Genomic DNA, 18396 nt, shown 5'->3' on the forward strand with positions numbered 1-18396 from the left:
TCCCTTGTAGGTAATTGAGTCTCTTTCTCTTGCTGCTTTTAAGATTCTCTCTTTGTCTTTTGCTCTTGGCATTTTAATTATGATGTGTCTTGGTGTGGTCCTCTTTGGATTCCTTTTGTTTGGGGTTCTCTGCGCTTCTTGGACCTGTAAGTCCATTTCTTTCACCAGGTGGGGGAAGTTTTCTGCCATTATTTCTTCAAATAGGTTTTCAATATCTTGCTGTCTCTCATCTTCTGGCACCCCTATTATTCTGATGTTGGTACGCTTGAAGCTGTCCCAGAGGCTCCTTACACTATCTTCGTATTTTCGGATTCTTTTTTCATTTTGCTTTTCCGGTTGGGTGTTTTTTGCTTCTTCGCATTTCAAATCTTTGGCTTGATTCTTGCGCTCCTCTGGTCTGCTATTGGGTGTAATATTCTTTATTTCCGACCGTGTATGCTTAATTTCTAGTTGTTTCTTTATCATAGCATCGAGGGTCTCATTAGTTTTCGTGAGGCTCTCCAGAAGTTTATTGCAAGCCCTCAAAATTGCGTTTTTTAGCTCTATATCCTCCATTTCTGTCATGTTTTTTTGTCTCCGCATTTTTTATGCTTTCTTGGTGCACCCCCTAGTGGTCTTTGTGCGCAGTCTTGTTCTAGTTGAGCCTTGATTGTTGTAGTTAATACTAGAGGGATTTGACCACCAGGCCGACTGGCTGTGTGAATCAGCTGTGTCTGCTGCAGTGGGAAAACTTCTGTCCTCTGGGGGGGCGCTAATCTAGCCTTTGCCTGCGGCGATCCGGCAAATGGCTCTGCGCAGGGCTTGGGCGGGGCGGGCTCAACAGGGCGGGCGGAGGGAGCCGTTATGGTGCCCTCAGTCCTGTTCCCAGAGGCTCTGCTTCTCAGAACCCCCGGAACCGCTGCAAACCTCGGAGGGAAAGCTGCCTTCCAACTGATGCCAGACACTCCCGCTTCTCCCGTTTGGGTCCGAGTCCCCAGCGATTCGCCCGTATCTGGAGCTCAGAGTCTGAGACTCCCCCCTGACCGAAAACGACAACCGCGCTCTCAGCCACCAGCCCGCTTTGCGCGCGCACCTCCGCACCTGAGTTTTTTCCACACTGCGCCTCCTCTGAGCCTCGGTGTGCTGTTATTTTTCCTTCTAGTTGAAGAGTCTCTCCTCAGCCAGCCTTCCTGTGGTTCTGGGTGATGTCCGTTCCGTCTTTTAGTTGTATTTTTGAAGTGGTTGTTTGCGGCAGCAGTCTGCGGTGTTTACCTATGCCGCCATCTTGGTGGAGTCAATGCTCAGAATATTTTTATTACTATTTACAGCTAACAAGACCTCAGGCTTTGCTCAAATGGTAAAGGGTTAATGAGTTGCCCATAGTCAGAGAGCCAGTGGGCAATAAAACAGACTAGAATCTAGGTCTGTCTCTTCAAAAATGATACTCAAACTACTGTTTTGACACAATGAGATACTTAAAGAACATAAATGTGTTTTTTCAAGGATAGGAACCACTAGGGGAGAGGGAGAGATCAGCGGCCTTAGGTAGGGTCAAAGAAGAGTTCCTAGGGTTTCGAAAGGGTTTATAACATAAGAAGTTTGACAGTGTAGTAGGTGGAGAACATTTTTGGAAAGGGGTTGCATTTTGGATTTTAAATCCTTTTGAGCTCCTTTTAACATCAGTTCACTCAATTCCCCCAGTTCCCTTCTTCAAATTGCAACTCAGTGCCTACCTCTTCCGTAATGTCAGGCTGTACATTAACCCTCACTCATCTCATTCTCCTCTAAATTCTGACGATACTTTTACAGCAGCCCCCTTAAGTCAAGAATTAGCTGTCTTGTGCTGCTCTCAATTTTCTGGACCATACAAAGTCGAGGGCAGGAGTCACAACTTTTATCTATTTTGCATCTTTCAAAGCACCTGGAGCTGTGTCAGGACCACGGTACATGATCTGCACATACTACTTACTGGCAATGTCTTCACATCTGTATTAGTTTATAGTTTGTAAATTCTTTCATTTATGCAGTCTTCTTAGATCCCTACGATAACCCAGTGAAGTATGCTGGCTTGCTGTTTTCAATCCTTATCAGATTAAAGGAAACTATAATTCAGACTGGTTCACTGTAAAGCCCAGAATCACCCTGGCAATAAATAAATGATAGGTCCAGGAAAAGAATCTAAATACTCTCTCCACCATCCAATTCTTAATTCAGAGAATGATTGCTAGATGGATTCAGTTCGATGTGTTCACAGATGTTCCAAGTCTCATGTCCACATTATCACTACTAAGCCTATAATATAATTATCTCTGGCTTTATATAAGTCTCCTGTTTTACCTCAGGGAGGGGAACTGCAAAATATCTCACTTAAGTCAATCAACCATTTGATAGTTGACCAAGAGCAAAGGGATTTTGAAAATGCACATAAAGAAGCATGGTGGCTACACTCGTCCACATGAGATTTCTGGAAGAACCAGACTAACAAGCCCCCTACCAACTGCAAACAGCAGGTGGGTATTTCCCAGCCATCTGCTGACTTCTCCAGTTGAAAGCCCTTGAGAAAGTCACTAACATGGTCTTGAATAGGATGAATGGTCTCGCTCATTAATCAAAGACTACAGGAAAGTAACTAAACTTGATTGACCCTGCTGAAGCCTGGGCACACTGTCAAAGCCCAGAGGGAGGGTAAAATGTCTCCCGTACTCAACACAAAGCTTGTGTTCCCTAAAATGGAAAGACCCCAGCCAGTGGCCCTAGGAGAATCCACTGTGAACACATATCCCAAATGAAGGCAGGAACCCTAAGTGAGCCCTTGACAGGGCTTCCTGAACAGAACACTGCTTTATCTCATAGGAATTCAAACCCAAAAGTGTCTACTCATTTTTAACTCATGTGCCAGCAAGTAAACATGTTATAAAGCATTTACTAAGTCTCAGAGGATTTCTTGAATAGTCCATCTCATCTGCTCTTCTGCCCCCAGTCTCATAGATAATTCTCCAACATTGATCACTGGGGCAGAATTCAAAGGAGGTGTATGAGTTCATCAGTGCTTCTGTTTAGAACCTCGAGGCTAGCTGCTTTGAGTGTTTGCATATAACAGCCCACCATTCTCTTTCTTCCAACCCCACCCGAGTTCATAGCTTTAAGAGAAGAGACTTGCCATTTTATTAAAAATTTCTCCACTGTCCCCTCTCCAAACATTGGCACCCTACTTTACATATAATACGTGATCAATAAAAATTAGGTAAATAATATGTACTAAAGATAAAGCACTATATTCAACTGAAAATAAAATTACTAAAAAAAACTATGAAAAATATTCAATCTCATTAGCAAACAAACAAAAAAGCTATACTCCACTTTCGCCACTTTCTCCTTTATTCTTGACAAAGGTCTTTCACATTTTTTTCTCTTCCCTTTTAAAAACTTTATTTTGTATTTTGTAATAAGATGTCTCAGCGGCCCACACATGAGTATTGTGGCCCAGGACTGCAAGAGTCACTTTATAAGTAAACTGCTAGAAATTATTCACTCACTAAAGATTTTCTTTAAAGTGACCTGGGTACTTCCAATTAAGTCAGTCTGTTTTTTAGATGGCAGAATATTTTATCATAACATTTTAAAAATACATTTTAATGGAACCAACTTTTTAGTGTTATGAATCAATTTTACAAATTATGTTGTCAGAGCCTCAATTTCATTTTTGCCAAATTGAAAATATAAGTAGTATAAATAGATGAGCCCTTAGAATATCCAAGACTACATTATATACCTGTTTCAATTTGTTTCTCCACCATCATTATATGAAAAGATGGATCAAGCCCTGAGAAAATTCTTATACTTTTTTCCTTTTCTCATCTAATCTCTGGTCATGATCATTATAAGCAGAGAGGATTATAATGATCAAGGGCAGGTAACCAGGGAGAATACAGGCAAAGCAAAGAGTCTGTATTATCCTCATATTAGATGGAATAATTATAGTTAAAAATATACTATTCATTGTTTTTGTAGATTTATATTTCTGAGAAATAATTTAATCAATAATGTCCCCTTAGCATGCACCTGAAGAAAATACTTTAAGTTTGTGAGCTTTATTGTTATTATTCTCATTGACTTAATGTAACTTCTTAAAGAGTTTGGAAAACAAATGACATGTTATATTTTATGTCAGGACCAGGGCTGTTTTTTAAAAAATTGATATACAAAATGGGCTTTCTAGCACAAAAATGGGGTTTCAAATAGGCCTTGTTTCATATAGATGACTTTGATTAAAAAACGAGTCAGTGTATTTGTTGACCTCAGCGAGATTTGTTTTCTTGTGTGTTTGTTTGTTTGTTTTGTTAATCCTCACCAGAGGACATTTTTTCTATTTATTTATTTATTTTTAGAGAAAGTGGGAGGGAGGGAGTGTGTGTGTGTGAGAGAGAGGGAAAGAGAGAGAGAAAGAGAGAGAGAGAGAGAGAGAGAGAGAGAGAGAAGGGGGCAGGGAGAGAGGTGAGTGAGACACATTAATTGGTTGCCTCCCAAACTCGCCTCAGTCAGGGTCAGCATCGAACCTGCAACCCAGGTATGTGCCCTTGATCAGGAATCAAACCCATGACCCTTCAGTGCACTGCAGGCTGATGCTCTAACCAGTGAGAACGCAGGCCAGAGCTGTTTTTTAATTCACTTCATGATAGTGCTTAGGCATTCTTACTGTTGAGAGTTCCAAAATGGTCTATTTCCTAAGAAAACAAGCTTGGCAAATAAGTAATTAAGTCAGTTTTTACTCTGCAAATTGATAGTAAAGTAATAGTTTCTATTTACCACATAATTTTCTCTTTATTTTCCAATAAAATCTAAAAGTGGGTAGATTCATTCAGTAAATTAAAACTATATTCTCAAATGAATCTATAGCTACAGTTAATTGAGAAGACACACAAAAGTACTCTCTATAACCCTTAATATCCTAACATAATGGGGCAGTCATAATTTCAAATAGTTGGTAGATAGATAAGTCCGAACTTTTGGCTCAAGATATATGATTACTCCACCCATGTGATTGTATGGGTAGACTTTGGCTAGCTTACTTTCAACTAGTGCAGAAATACTCACATCCATAAGTTAGGTGCAGAGTAACATATATCAATGTGTATGAGGTAATTCTTGAATAACCATGTAATTTCCGCATTATAGCCTCACCCTCTGCTTACACGGACAGTTTCTAATCACAGAAATGAATTGAAAATTTTTTTCTGAAGCCAATTCATTTAGACTCTGCACACTGAAAACCAGCAAGGTGATATGGTGCAAAGTACATGTCCTTCTGTGATTAAAGGAGTTTAATTCAAAACATTCAAAGCACAGTTTTAATAGAGCAAACTAAATCCCATGTTCAAATGTCATGTACTCTGACAACTTTTATCTCCCCTGCACCAAGATAATGAACTCTGAAGCCAGAGGGGCATGGCTCCACATTTGCGAGCTGCAGGGCACTTGTGACACTTAACCTCCGGAACTTTGTTTCCTCAATGGTAAAATGCGGTGAAGAGGTTACAGAATTGCCAGCAGCTTTAAATGATCTAAAGAAATGTGAGGATGCCTGGCACACAGCCTGGCATGTTACAGATAACCTATAAATGGTAGTTTCGTTTTCCCATCACCAAAATACTTTAGTAATATGTCCCTTAATTGTAATTTTGACATTGCATTTTACATAAATCACTAACTTAGAGATACTCTTACAATTTAGATACCAATCTTCTCAATAATTTCATGTGATTTCAACAGCAACAGTACGTCCCCTGAACTTCAAAAACACTTCTCTTTGCTATGCTCATGCCTAAAGCTTCATTTACAGGAGACAAAGGCATTCATTCCAGAATTATAGGTAAATACAAAAATGTAATTCCCTGAGAGAAAGATAACACCATGACTTAAATTTAAACCAGGTTTTACATGACTGATAAGAGACACTCTCCTTTGATGATGGGGAGAGTAGAAGTGGGAGCACAAGGGAAATCCAGGAACCGAGGCTGGGGAGAGGGCCCGAAAAGCAGAGAGGAAAATGATTTTGAAATAAGAGACAAAGTCAAAGACAAATTTTAACTACACAACTTTTTCTTCAGACCAGATCCTGGAAAAAGGAGATATGATTTAATCACAATGACTTTTTTCTCTTTAATTTTCTTTCCATCACCATTTATCCCTCCACACTCTTCCACCTCCACTCACTGCTCAATCCCTCCACATACCCATCCTCCAAGACCCTCCCCACCCCCAACCAGAGCTGTCTGCCTGCTCTCTATCTATGAGTCTATCTCTATTTTGCTAGTTAGTTCAAAACAACCTTTTGCCTGATGGTGGTAGGGAAGTCAGTTTAGACTATAAACTTATATTTATGGTGGTATTATTTTCTGTTATTCCTGATCATCAGCCCAGGGCACTTATATGATCAGAAATGGTATAATTAGAAGCATGTCTGATCGGCTCTGTCCACAGGTGTTGCTGGTAGGTAGAGCTGTGAGTGTCTTTTACATTTGTAAATCAGTGCTATAAATTAGTGTTTTCAGGCCTGGTTTCCCCATGGTTAGAGAAGTGAATAAATGAACTACTGAGTGCAACTTACAGAGAAGTCACAAATAGTGTTAAACATCAAGGTTTTAAAACCAATCAGTGTTTCCAACCCCTTGCTCTCTGGAGTAACTAGGGGCTCCACCAGTTTTCTGAAATTATTCTGGACCCACCCAGCAGCCAAGCAAAAACAGAAACAAACGGAGGAAGAGTTTTGTTTTGTTTTAAAGCCAAACATCAATGACACTTTGTGGCACGCTTCAGCTCAAGACAATAGCCCACTGCTTTAGGTAGGAGCAGTAGCCTGGTGGGAAAATAGCAGGTGATTTAAGCAAATTCTGAAAGCACCAAGCTGTCAGGCTTGCGTATTTACAGTCTTTGATTGCAAACTTCCAAAGAACAAAGACTGTGCCATGTGTATTCTGAACCAGCACTCTATGGATACTCAGGGGATATTAAACAATAATGTTCATTGTAGGCGGTAAGTGTCCTCTCTGACCGTGGCCAGGCTCCTTAAATGGTATTGAATATTTGGTATTCATTCTGTAGCCATGCCTTCCTTGAAGTAAAATATTCTTCCTCTTACCCCTCCCTTAAAGTTAATAAAACCCTAGTCATTATCATTCTAGTACCAAACGCATTCCAATTTATTCTTAGCCAATGATATATGATTTTTTAAAAATTAATTTGATTGCTTAATTGAAAATCAGTTGTAAAATCCACATGTCAGCATTTGTCACTTTTGTGTCCCACCCCCCAAATCCAGATTCATATGTTGAAGCCCTAACCCTCCATGGGACTACATTTGGAGATTGGGCCTGTGAGGAGGTGATAGAGGTTAAATGAGGTCATAATGGTGGAGTCCTAACCCAATAGAGCTGGTACCCTTATTCAAAGAAGAAGAGACAACAGAATGTGTGCTCTTCCCTCCCCCCACCCCTCTCTTACCCTCTCTCTCTTAGAGATAAGGCAGCCTCTGAAATCCAGGAAAAGAAGCCTCACCAGAAAACTACCATGCCAAACCTTGCTCTGGGACTTCCAGACTCAAGAAGTGAGATAATAAATTTCTGTGTTTAAGTAATCCATCCAGGATATTTTTTAAAGCAACCCAAACAGATTAATACATCATTAAAACAAAAAAAAAAATACATAAAAATAAACCTATTTTAAAGAAGCAATATTCAGATCTAATATGTATGTATTTAGAGAAAGAACTACATTCAAATCCATATGAAATAAATGATTTGGTTTAAGTGTTCAAAGAAAGGAAAATATTTGTAAAATTTTGGTAGAACACTTTGCTTTGAATTTTCAGTAATGTAATGCTAATTTTAGAAAAATATAATTGAAAGAACTTAAGAAATTCCTCATAAATTTATGAAGGAAAACAGTCAAAATAAGCAGTTAAAAAACAAAACCACTAATTTTACAGTAATAAAATTTACTTTTTTAATTTGAAGTCTGTCTTGAAGGCCCAATAGTCTTTGATCACTAGTAGGGGGCAGCAGGGCACAACAGGTCCCTCACTGAACTTGCAGGAGCTTGCAAGCTGAGTTAGAAAGTGTCTAGGGGAGCAATATGAAGCATGGCAGCATCAGATAGGAAGAAAAATGAAACTCACCAGTCAGGATCAGGAACTAGGAGGAGGAGCTGGTAGGAAGACACAGCTCAAAATTCTATGCGCAGCAATGGAACTGAGAAAGTTTATGCTTCTAGAAATCAGTATGTCAGCAATTTCTTAATTCTCCTACCAAATTCACTAAAACAGTACAAAATGGTTGGCATTATCCTGCCCTGATTTCTCACAGTTAAATCAGAGTGCTTTCCCTCTCTCTTCTACTCCTTGCCTTTTAGCCTGCATGGAAAGTAGCTCTACAACATTTAGAATAGTTCAGTGGTCTACGATAAATGGTAGGTTGACTGTTCTTTCCCCCCAGGAAAAGAGAAGATGAACTTTCAATAGTGTATAACCACCAAAAAATTAGTTTGGTCCGAAAGTAGGCTAGCCTTTGCCTTTCAGAATATGCCCAGAGAGTTAGGCCCTGTAAGAAATTAAGCTAGATCTAAAAGGTCTCAAGCAATGAGAAAATGTAGAATTGTTTAATTCCTTGCTAGTCTCACTGACTGTATTAATATGGCACTCCTTCGCTGTTACTATGCATTTCATAAATTTAGGGAAAGTTTATAAATATTTTGCTGGCTCATCAAAAAGTTGTGAGATGCCAAATCAGTTTCCTCCCTTAGCCACAAGGTAAGAGCTTACAGCTTTCCTAAATTACCAAAGTAACTTTATAATGTTTCTGTTAGACATTTCAGTGCTGAAAAGATTACAAGAAGTCAGAAGGAAAAGAAGCCCAGAGCTTATTTTCTGATGAATGTTAAGTACAACTCTGCCTTCCTTGCTATTTTTCCACTGGGCAAAGTCTATATATTGATCATAGAAGGATCAACTTCCGCAATACAGAAAAGGGGGTGGGAAGAGAAGGAGGAAAAGGAGGAGAAGAGGTAGAGGAGAAAGGCAGAAGAAGAAAAGGAGGCAAGGCAACAAGCTAATAAAACATCAGTGCATAGCACTACATCTGACAGCACCAGGATTGATGCTAAATTTTCAGAAATGAAAGCTTGTACATATTCTACCTTTTCTGGTCTCTATCTCAGTCTCAGAAACATGAGTAAACTCTTCTTTTGGGATTAAGGAAAAGATTTCCCTTCAAGACTTGATTTCAGCCTGCAGTGAATTTTTATGACCAAGTGATTAACCCCTGAAAAATAAAATTTATAGTGGAAATACTGATAGATTCTTAATGGTAGCTGTGCCAGTAGGCATCTATAAATTAGCCCTAATAGTGTCCAATTGTGAAACTAACGTGATTGAAAACCTACTAATTTACACTAAGGGAATCTCTGCTTCCGTAATTTTGGTATCTCCCTCATTGGAATGATTTTTCAGGCCGTTCTAAACACTATGTCTTATATTCGTGGGAATGAGAATGACAATACAATAGGACTTTGTGAACATCATAAACTTAGACTGCCTATTTATTTCTGAATGGCTCAAGTCTGATCCTTTTCCACGTAAGAAATTTACCTACATACAATCTTGAGTTCTCCAGCCATAAATTCTACGGCCCAAGGTCCTTCTCCTTTCCCTCCCATTTTTATGCATTTTATTCTTCTTTCTATTGGCTCATTGAACTTCTGAAAGGGGATAACAATGTAATTTCATGACCAGTGACCAAAAAGGCCAAAAAAAAAAATCCTGTCTTGGTTGGATAGGAAGACTCTCCGCGCTGTTAGTAAAATTACAGATGGATGCCAGACTTTCATTGGCTTGATCTCATTACATAACCTATTCCCTGCAACTGTCTTCTGTTACGGCCTGTTTTATGCGACCTGACAGCCTGTATACAGATGTAGCAGTAAACACATGCTGCCAATGCTTAAACAAAAATTTTCCCTATCATCATGTTTATCAGGATAAATGTGTTGCCAGATATATTCTTCTTCCTGAGTTGATATTAGCAGAGCATGGCAAATGTCATCTCTGCTTCCTCAAGGGGCTCTTCTGAAGCCCTCATTTGGCATTTAAAAACACTGAACATGGCTGAATGGATCCAGATGCATTCTCTAACAGAAGCCATGGAAACATGGAGAACAGCTTCATTCTACCAAGTATTATATTATTTTGGCGCTACTCGGACAAGGAGCAGGAAATTCCAAGTATTTTTTGGTTCTGAACCAATTGTAGTATACAGCACACGGAGAAAAATCAAATCAGTTACTACAGAAATTTTTTAAATCCCATGATGCTAAAAAACTTTTGGGATGTGAGAAGCCATTTCCTACTGATTGTGTCTTTTTCAAAAACAATTAGACCAAAATCATGTAAACATCCTAGATTGAGAAATATGATGCTGGTTCTGATTTCAGAGTTATGTGTTTGTATTTCAAACACACAGCACACATGGACAATAGCAATAATACCAGGATGCAAGCAGTACATTTATTTAGCTCCATTACAAATATTATCCTGAACAGAACTTGCATGACTGAAATTTTCCCTGACTGAAATTCTTGCATTAAGAACAACGCAAGAATTTCAAGTAACCACCCAGCTCTCCATTTTCCATCACTGAGAGGTTTACCCTTTGCGTGGAGACCTCTAGCTGTGGCTGACGTCTGTAAGCCCATTATATTTCAACCACCATCTGGCAGCAGAGATTCAATCCATTGCTTCAATCACAGTGACCTGTCTTCTCTAGCTCTGGGAATTGCACTAAAGTGCATGATTTAAATGTCTTTGCTGTCAAATTATTGTTGTTTACTTCATCAAGATAAATTTTTAAAAAACATGGAGAAAAATATTCCCTAGAGGGCATTATTTGTTGTCGGGAAGAAAAGTACTTGAAAATCAACAGCTGCTTTAGAGACCTCAAATTAGTTTTATTCATAATGCTAGGTTTTCTAAGTGTGAGGTAGCAGAATAATAATTACCAAATAAGCCAAATGCTTAATGTATGAAAGGCCCGTTTTCAAATATTTTGGTAGGAAAATGCAGTGTTTTAAATAATTAGAAGTTTATAAAACCTTTGCTTGCTTTCCTACCAACCTTCCAAGATCATTTCTCATTCATCTTGCAGCACATTTGTTGGGCGATTGTTCTGTACCAGGCACTGTGCAAGGCAGTGGCGTAAAAAGATAAATAAGACATAGCCCTTGCCTTTTAGACACTAGTTGAAGTAAAAGAGCAGTGTTTGATTTATGACATACTGTTACTACTTCTTTGCCACAAAACAAAAAAACAAACAAACACACACACACACACACACACACACACACACACACACACTACTGACAGTGGGGAACTGGGAAAATCATGGCTGCCAGCTTTGCAAAATCATCCCCAGTTTCTGGTGTTGCCCTGCACAGCACAGCACATGTATCAGAGGATGTCCACAGTAATTCTCACCTTTTTATTTACCAGATACACCTGAAGGATGTGACAAAACCCTATCAGCAACTGTAAGTAGTTCACTTTGGCAATAACATTCAAGGGGGGGGGGGGGACAGTGGGAGCGTGTTTGAAAAGGCCCTGAGCTGGTCTTGATGGTGTCCTTTATGCCCCTTGAGAATCCCTGCTCCCCCATGCAGAACTGAACTGTGCAAGGGGAATGGGTTTTCATGTGTGCCCCTAGTGTAATTAAGAAAGACAACCCAGAAGCTAGCTCTGAGCTTTACGCACTGTGAGCTTTATGTATAATTCCGCCCACTTCACCCTCCCCACTCCAGGGAATACACGCTTTCTGTTTATGAAGAGCAGATGCTCTTTCTTATCTCCTTATATTACTCTCCTAAGTTCTTTGGCTCCAATATTTTTCTTGGCTTTACTGCAAACAATAAAGACAATTTTTTCAGATTTGGGATTTGGGATTCTTATTCCACTTCTGGGAGAATTCCAACAGAATATGTGGTAGGGCCCAGGACCCCTATGTTTATATAAGCCAGGTCTCCAGGGCTAGTCAGAGAATGAGACTCACTCAGACACAGCTATAAAATGGAAGTTTGACTAAATCAGATTAAACATACAGAAGAAAGATTGAACAAAGAATAGAAGGGGCAGAAGCTATCATAAGTTATTGCATGTAGTTATTAAATTCTGATATCCCCATTGGATTATAGGAACAAAAGGCAGGGAAAGACAAGAAAGAAGAAATAATAAGTTAATGAAAAACTTCTGAAAAGGATATTGGTTGATAAAAGGGTATCCGGGTGATAAATCTAGTCCCTGTCTCCTCTACATTCTCCATAGTGGAGCTTGAGGGAGATCTGACCATTTCACTCCCTAACCCATCTATAGCTCCTATCATCTACATAATGATAGCCTTCCAATGTTGAAGTGTGCGAGAATCCATGCCCTGAGCCCTACCTGCCTGCCCATCACAGCTCTGACCCACATTCATTTAAGTTTGGCAAAGCCCAATTGCTAGAAATTCTGTGCACCAACCCCTTGCCTCTCATTCCCAGTGGTAGGTTTTAGCTCAAGGATCCCTGGTTGGGGGCCAATGAATCTGACACAAAGATTTTGTAGTAGTCTCTACTACAAAATGGGAAAATGGAAGGATTAAAAAATCTTAAGGAGGCCACTTTAGGCTGTTTACATTGCTCATGGACTTACATCCATGGATATAGACTCATTTCTACTAACTTTGAAATGCCCCGTACTCTCCCACATTATCTTTAGGTTAAGAACTAATGATTTGAGGCCCTGGACGGGTACCTCAGTTGGTTAGAGTGTCATCCCGATATGCCAAGGTTTCGGGTTTGATACAATGAATGCATAAATAAGTGGAACAAAGTCAGTGTGTGTGTGTGTGTGTGTGTGTGTGTGTGTGTGTGTGTGTGTCTTCCCCTCTCTCCAAAATAAAATAAAAAGAACTATTGACTTGAAACAGTATGCACCTCCCACAATTCAACATTCATTTCATTATGCTCCAAATTGTGGTTTAAAATTTGTTCTAAACAAGGTTTTCTTGATCACATGTAACACATTTCAACAAAGCTAAAGAAAGGGAGTATAGCATTGGATTTGGAGATTATGAGAATATTAATTGTCTTGGAAATATAAGAGAAGCATCAGGGTTTCCTCTGTTAGGTACAATGAAGCCCGTTTCTTCTCACCATGAGTCCTTTTACCCTTTTTCTCCAACTCCAGCCCAGACTCAATCTGCACCTGCTACAGTACTGGCATCCATGAGGGGCCAGTGACTCACTCTTTCACACTTGTCTGTGCACTATGAATTCTGAGAAAAACCTCCATTTACCTATTTATCCCATTGGACAAATGGAGCTCATATACCATTAGAAGTTACTGCTAACTTCTATTCATATGGTCTCCTTTAGAGATTTCAAAATGGAATAGACTGAGAGAGAAACCATTCAACCTTTGCAGGTCAGGTCATGGTGCTTGCCTAGGGAGCAGCACTGGGACCATGATGAAGCCACTGCTTCAAAATGTATTATTGTTCATATGGTTCTCATACAAAGCCTTAACTAGCCAGCAAGAACTGTGTCACAGGCTGTCTCCACCAGGACTGCCACAGGCCGGGCAGCAGGAAAGGAGTGCCCACCACGTGGTGGCTCTGGTTGCAGGGCAACTTCACAATCTTGAAATCACAATAAGTGGGGTGGTTCCAGTTTTATTCAGCATACGTGACTTTGCTCTGAACCAAAGGACAGAAGGGCAGGAATGTAAGAAACAATGAAGCCATTTAGTAAGTGAAATGGTATCAAACATGCTAGAATTTTGCTATGAAGAACGTTAGATGAAGTACTTCTTAGAATGCCACAAAAATAAGGCCCCCAATTAAAAAAAAAAATCAGTTCAAAAGATATAGCAGCCTGTGAATGAAAGAAATATCAAGCAGATGTTACCCTTATTTCCAAATATATTTAGAATTCTGAGGGAAAACCACAAAGGGTGTTTTATTATGCACCTGTTGTGGTCAACATCTGGCACCAGCTCTCACCAGTCCATCAATTCCAGGACATTCTGTCTTCCTCCAGCTGACAGAGACTGTACATAACCCACAGTGCAGAGCACAGCTTTTCTTTTTCCTTTGTGTTTCTTTCTTCTCTCTTTCTTTTTCTCTCCTTGCTTTTCTGTTTTTGGTTCTGTTTGCTTTTATAGCAAGGAGGAAGCAGCACAGAAAATGTCTATTTGTACCATTTGTAAACTGTATAGTAAATGTGCCTCCTAATGAAGGAATTACAAATGAAGTTAAAGACAGTAGGATGAGAGAATATAAAATATTTTTTAAGAGAAAATTAGTATCTGGCATCTGCCAATCTTCCATTCATTTATTCATTTAACAAGTATGCTTCACTAATTACTAGTACATAGTACATAGTACATAGCCCAGTGTGTTAGGGTCTATAGCTACACAGATTAAAAATACACACAGTCCTTGCTCTCATGCACAACAGGGCATGCACTCAAAGAGCTATTATAAAGATGGGCAAGTGAGGGGTCAAGACCTGCTTCAGATCTTATCTATGAGACTTTCATTTATGTAAACTGGAAGAAACATTTTCAGGATGGCAGTAGGGAAATAGGAAAAAAATATCAATTATTCCATGGAAATAGAGATAAATAAAATTCCATTATAAAGAACATAGTTATTATCCAAGTTATCTTGTTATTTTTAGACTTTGGATAAGTGGGTCATTGACTAAAGATTGGAACTCTGTTTTTTGGAAAAGAAAAAAGTATTTTGTTATCACACATCTTATCCAGGACTTCTTTATACAACGGATTTTTTTATATGTACCACTAATTTTTTTTCAATTTTAAGTATGATAATGTTACATGCAATAAACACCAATTTTTCAAGAAAAATGATCTTACATATAATATACATTAATATTTCAAGAATAACAGGATTTTAAGCATAATAATATTACCAAAACTGTACTAACATAGTATGATATCACAAAAATTGTAGGAAAAATTAAAAATCTGCAAATAACAGAATTACTTCCATTATATTCTAGAATATTTTTCCTCTCTGGCTCTATTTTTGTTTACCAGTTTATGTTGTTCATTATACTCCACAATGAGTGAGATCATATGATATTTATCTTTCTCGACTTGCTTATTTCACTTAGCACTATGCTTTTAAAGTCTATTTTGTCAGATATGAGTATTACTACTCCAGCTATTATTTTTTCTTTTCCATTTGCATGGAAAACATTTTTCCATTCCTTCACTTTCATCCTGTATGTGTCTTTTGTTTTGAGGTGGGTCTCTTGTAGACAGCATATAGTTGGGTCATGTTTTTGTATCCATTCAGCTAACCTACACCTTTTGATTGGAGCATTTAATCCATTTACATTTAGGGTTATTATTGAGAGGTACTTATTTATAGCCATTTTAATTCTGTATGGCTACGTTTTTCTCTCTGTTTCTTCTTCTAAGCCAGTGGTTCTCAACCTTGGCTGCATATTAGAATCACCTGGGAATCTTTTTTAAATCCTGATTTCTGGGCCTCATCCTCCGAAAATTCTGTTTCTTTGTTACTAATGTTGTGGCCTCACCCCGTAACAAAGAAACAGAATTTCCGGAGGATGAGGCCCAGAAATCAGGATTTTAAAAAGATTCCCAGGTGATTCTAATGTGCAGCCAAGGTTCAGAACCACTGTTCTAAGCAATCCCTTGATTGTTTAAAATTTTATTGAAAATGTCAAGGAAGTAAAGAGACTAGACTTGCATTAATCAATCATTCTCCCATTTGGGAGAACTTAATTGTACACACACACACACACACACACACACTCATACCATTTCTAGATGGAAGTTCAGGATGTGTATTAGGACTCTTGATTTCAAGTGAAGAAACTCATTTTGCATTAACTTGGAAGAAACAGAGACATCATAACAAAGGAAAGGGCAAGGGCAGCTAGAACATAGGACACATATTTTGGGGACTCTTTTGCTCTCTCTTCTGACCTCTGTTTGGTTTGTTTTCTCCTGTATGTTAGCTACTGCTTAATTTCTTCTAGGGCATTAAGGTCTTTCCATACTGAGACTTAATTTTGGCAGCAAGTTCTTGGTTCTGATCATCCCAGATTCACCATTAAAAAAAAATTCTTTTCACCATTCTTGACTCTTTTTCATACTGATCTTAGTATGAAACCTCTCTAAGACGGACATTTGAAGTATTGGTCTCACACTCATCACTAAAGCCAGAGAGGCAATGTCAGGTAGGAAGAAAGAAAACTTCAATTCAGACTATGGAGTGATAGTTGGAATGGGAGCGTGGGAAAAAAGGGGAGAAGTTTTACAAAGGTGGGAAGAGCTGGTCCTCCAAAGATAGGTATGCTAGACAGACAAGTAAGTAATAACCTCACATGTGGTTTAGATATCTTAAAATATTCTATACTATTGAGATTGTTTTTATCAGAGATTTATAGTTTCTTAGTAGAGTATATGTTCAGTGTGATTGTAAGGAGTTCTCATTTTCTTTTGTTTAGCTTTTTAGCACAGAGTACATTACTTGTGATTGGAAATAATGGAACCTCATCTGGAGTTATTTGACTTTTTGTATTTTATACATTTCATTTATACTTATTTAACTTCAGTAACAGTATTAAAATACTTTTCAAGTACTTAGCTATTGCAGTGATCATTGTGTAATCACTCAAAAATATGTGCTTATAATGCTGGTAAGTAAAAGCAACATATTAGAGATTTAGCCATTTCTACTACAGCCTGTATCTTTAAATATTTACAGTGAACCTATATATTTTTAAAACTGCTTCTAATAAATTTAGACAGACCTCTTCTTATAATGCAATTTCTTTCTACATCGATACAATCAAAATGCCTTGCTCAAACTGCACTGATTACCAGGACTTATGGGAGGGAAAATGTACTTGTAGATAATTTTAGCTTTCTAAATGGCAACTTCTGTTTAAGTTAATATTGGAATTGACTCAAAGGAGTGAAAATCATTTCCATTATTGTCCTTTTCTATAATGCCCTTCACTCTCATTCTTTCATGCCATGAGCTATTCATTCTCTATTTTCTTCACTTTTATTCCAAGTGGATTTCATCTACATTGCTTCTAATTTCCCAGATTTGCTATTTTTTATTTCTTAGGGTCTATTTAGATTTCTAATTTTAGACTTTGTAACATAAAAACCTAGAAGGAGTCAGGCATCTGAATGTAATTAAGATTGATTGGCCAATTCAACAATAAAAACAAGTCAGATAAATGGCTAGTTGTTGTCCCAAGCAAGTAAGAGAGTCAAATTACCTAGTGGTTGGAATTAAACCCGTGGATTTTGAAAGACTGAAGACTGGTGTTATAACAAACTTGAAGTGGGGTGTCAACATCTATTAAGATGTACTACAATGTGCTCTCTTTTGGCCCAAGATATAATGTGCCTGCTAGGAAAATCTGGGGAGATGTGGTCAACTAAAAACAATAAACTGACAGTAGATAAATAATCAGGTGACATAAACACACACCTAATCTAGAAATCACTGTCTAATACATGTGGCACTCACTGATAATCCTCTTGATTCAGGATAATTCTGTTGGCTCCCTGGAATAGGTAATGCCAGAACAAGCCTAAAGAGTTTGTTCCACACCCAAGAGATTACCACGAAAGCATTGGGCTAGACCAGTGATGGCGAACCTTTTGAGCTCAGCATGTCAGCATTTTGAAAAACCCTAACTTAACTCTGGTGCCGTGTCACATATAGAAATTTTTTGATATTTGCAACCATAGTAAAACAAAGATTTATATTTTTGATATTTATTTTATATATTTAAATGCCATTTAACAAAGAAAAATCAACCAAAAAAATGAGTTCGGGTGTCACCTCTGACACGTGTGTCATAGGTTCGCCATCACTGGGCTAGGTACTAGAAATATAAAAATTGAAACCGTAAACCTAAACTCAAGAAATTTGATTTGGGAGATAGAAAACATATTTAATAGACACATAATAAACTCTCACAGATTATGATATAGGAGTTCTAACAGCCTGGTAAGTTATTCCCTCCTGGAATTAGAGGAGAAAAGAGAAAGGAGAAAGGGCATCCTGGGCTCACACTAGCAGGTGAGTTGTTTCCAACAACTCATATCCCATTTCTCTTATGAAGCTTCTGATAAAACCTCAAAGACAGTGTGTTGTTTTAAAGCTTGAAAAGCTTCTTGGGTGATTCTAATATTAGCCCTTAAGTTGAGAACTACTCACCATAGTGACAGCACATTGAATTATAGAATACTCTTTTGGGACCTGTGTTCCCCATTTCAGAATTAAAAATTAGTGTACAGTTACACCCCACTGTGAGGTT

This window comes from Myotis brandtii, unplaced genomic scaffold, assembly GCF_000412655.1.
Source record: "Myotis brandtii unplaced genomic scaffold, ASM41265v1 scaffold230, whole genome shotgun sequence".
In the NCBI taxonomy this organism is placed as follows: Eukaryota; Metazoa; Chordata; class Mammalia; order Chiroptera; family Vespertilionidae; genus Myotis; species Myotis brandtii.